The 3,496-nt window shown below is 37.6% G+C and overlaps 1 pseudogene across 1 annotated transcript; it reads left to right on the top strand.

Annotated features, from left to right (window-relative positions):
- The first annotated feature begins 2,376 nt into the window (after positions 1-2,376).
- On the top strand, positions 2,377-3,042 carry LOC308432570 (vomeronasal type-1 receptor 100-like; annotated as a pseudogene). Its single transcript has one exon. The product of its transcript is annotated as a vomeronasal type-1 receptor 100-like (transcript).
- The last annotated feature ends 454 nt before the right edge of the window (positions 3,043-3,496 follow it).

The following is a 3,496-nucleotide window of genomic DNA, read 5'->3' as shown; positions in this document are numbered from 1 at the left end:
GGCCCTCGAGATTCTTTCTTCCATCTCTTGTATTCTTTTGGAGATTCTTGCATCTGTGACTCCTTCTTTTTTTTTTTTAGGGTTTCTACATTCAGGGTTGTCTCTTTTAGTGTTTCCTTTATAGTTTCCATTTCTATTTTAATTTTTCTTCAATTCCTTCATCTATTTGGTTCTGTTTTCCTCTAGATTTTTGTTTTCTTTGAGTGTTTTTCTTGTTTCCTCTTTAAAAGCTTCTATTTCTTGATGTGTTTCCTCCCGTTCTGGTTTAAGGATCTCTATCATCACCTTGAGGTATTATTTTGGGTCTGAGTCTTCTTTTTCTATAGTGTTTGGGAATCTGATGTTTGCTGTCATGGGAGAGCTGGGTTTCTGTGTTGCCAGGTTTTCTTGTTTATGCTGGGGTAAGTTATTTTGCTTTCCTTCTGCCATCCTGTTGTCTGTGATTATAAGAGTTTTTTTTTTTTTTTTTTTTTTTTTTTTTTTTTTTTTTTTTTTTTTTGTCAGTTATTGGTTCCTGTCTCTCCCATGTACCAGGCCTGTTTACCTGGATCTCTCCAATTCTAGTGGCAGATGGCCTAACAATTGTTCTGTACACAAGTTGCCTCAGGGTGGAAACCTATTCCCTTAGGCAGATTTTCTGCTCCCCTGAATTAATTTGGGGGAGGGGACTCACTCTCTGTGTGCTCCGCACAGACTTGTCTAGGCCCAGGCAATTTCAGTGCAGTCTCACCAGGGCTGTGTCCCTGGATCTCCACTGTTCCTGATGGCAGATTGTCTGAGCACCTGTTCTGCAAGCATGGGCCTGCTGGGTGGAAACTGAGACCCTAAAGCAGAGTTCCGGCTCCCCTGAACCAATCACAAGTGGGGAGCACATTCCGGGCACTGGATGAATGCCTCTCTGCACTCTGGCTACTTGCAGTGCATTCTCACCAGACCTGTGTCACTGCATCTCAGCTGTTTCTGATTGCAGATGGCATGAGCACCTGTTCTGCACCACATTTACAAAATTTTAAAAGCATTTTGGCATGAAACTATTTTTGTCAGCATCTGATTTTTAAAGGTTTGGTAATATGCATTGAAATATTATTCTTTACAATGTTTAATAAACTGTATTATAAGAAATCATATCATGGAAATACTCGAAGTTTTCTTGCTGTGTAAAGATTAAACATAATGATTTTTCACTCTCAAAAATTGCCACAAGGCCATCTTCTTAGCTCTTTAGTAATTAATGATTTAAGGTCTAAGTGTTCCCCATTCTTATTGTTTTTTTTTTTTTTTTTTTTTTTTTTTTCTTTTCCTGAAGAAGACTGAGGCTTCCACTTTTTAGCCTTTCCCCCCCCCTTTTTTTTTTTTTTTTTTTTTTGAGCTTCATTTGGTTGTGAGTTGTTTCTTGGGTATACAGAGCGTTCTGTGGCTGTACCCAATTATCCATGACTGCATATTATGTCTTTTCTTTTGTAACTTGGTTTGCTCATTCAGGATGACATTCTCTAGTTACAACCATTTTCCTTGGAATCTCATAAACTCATTGTTTCTAATAGCTGAGTCGTACTTCATTGTGTAAATATACCACCAATTTCTGTATTCATTTACTGAAGGACATCTGGGTTCTTTCCAGCTTCTGACTATTGTAAATAAAACTGCTATGAACATGATGGAGAATGTGTCCTTAATGTATGTTGGAGCATCTTTGGGGTATATGGCCAAAATGGATTAACTGTGTCTTCAGGTGGGATTATGTCCAATTTTCTAATAAAGAGCCAGATTCATTTCCAGAGTGGTTGGACCAGCATACAACCCCACCAACAGTGGACAAGAGTTACACGTTCTCCGCATCCTCACCAGTATCTGATGTCATCTGAGTTTTTGATCTTAGCCGTTCTGACTGGTGTGAAGTAAAATTTCAGAGTTGATTTGATTTGCATTTCCCTGATGTCAAGATTGTCAAGCATTTTCTTACGTGCTTCTTAGCTATTTGATATTCCTCAATTTACAATTCTTTGTTTAGCTCCCTGCCATATTTTTAATAGGATTGTTTGATTCTCTGGAGTCTAACTTCTTGACTTCATAGTATGTATTGGATATTAGAACTCTATCAGTTGTCGTATTGGTAAAGATCTATTCCCAATCTGTTGGCTGCCATTTTGTTGCCAACATATACGTGGAATCCTAACCAATGTTTCTTCTACTTTTCTATATTTTCTTAATCTTTAGTCACAGAACTAAACCTATTTACCTGATCTCCTGTCAATTGACATTTGTTTACATAATGAGGTTTCTCAGTGGAGTATATATTGGGCTTAGAGACATATTTGAGTCACTGAAAATTGAAAATAACATCAGATGTAAGACAACTTTTTACATAAATAGATGATGAGAGGCCTCTCTATCAGCATCACCTGCCTCCTGAGTGTGTTCCAGGCTGTCACTATCAGTTCCAGTAACTCTTCCTTGGCAAAATTTAAATCAAAAGTTAAAAAATACTTGGTCAATGCTTAATTTTATATTTGGTTTTTCAATATGTCTGTTAGTAGTTACCTGTTGTTTTATGTTGGTAGTTTTACCAAGGTGAATGAGACCAATCAGATGAAGATCACTAAAACCTTCTCAGTATTCCCCACGAACTACTTTGTTAGGGTATTAATTTTTACACAGATAATATCAAGAGATATTTTTCCTGTAGCAGTCATGCTGACTGCAAGTTCTTACATGGTAAATATCCTTCACAGACATCAGAGTCAATATAAGCATCTGCATAGCATGAGCAACCTTAGATCATCTCCTGAGAAAAAGGCCACCCAGACCATCTTGCTGCTGTTAATTTACTTTGTGGTCATGTACTGGGTGGACTTCATAATTTCATTCACCTCCCTTCTTTTATAAATGTATGACAAAGTCTTCCTGACCGTTCAGATATTTGTGATATATGCCTATCCAACAATTACTCCTTTGGTACATATCAAGTCAGATAAGAGAGTAATCAATGTCCTAAAAACAACACACCCTGAGATTTTACTGCACACCTCTCAGAATGACTAAGATCAAAGACTCAGGTGACAGCAAATGCTGGTGAGGATGTAGAGAAAGAGGAATGCTCCTCTATTGTTGGTGAAATTGTAAGGTGGTACAACCACTCTGGAAATCAGTCTGGTGGTTCCTAAGGTAACTCTACATAGTCTTACCTGAGAACCCAGCACTACCACTCCTGAGCATATAGCTAAAACGTTTCAATTATTAACAAGGATAAATGCTCCACTATTTTCATAGCAGCCTCATTTATAATGGCTAGAAGCTGGTAAGAACCCAGATGCCCTTCACTAGAGGAATGAATACAAAAGGTGGTACATTTACATACTCTTATTAAATACAATGACTCCATGAAATACTTATCTAAATGGATGGTATTAGAAAATATTCTGAGTGAGGTAATCCTGTCAGAAAAGAACACACCTGGTATGAACTCACTGATAAGTGGATATTAGCCCCAAAGCTC

This window comes from Micromys minutus, assembly GCF_963924665.1.
Source record: "Micromys minutus genome assembly, chromosome: 18".
NCBI classification, from domain to species: domain Eukaryota; kingdom Metazoa; phylum Chordata; class Mammalia; order Rodentia; family Muridae; genus Micromys; species Micromys minutus.
The sequence above is the reverse complement of the archived record's forward strand: the minus strand, read 5'-3'. Positions and strand labels throughout refer to the sequence as shown.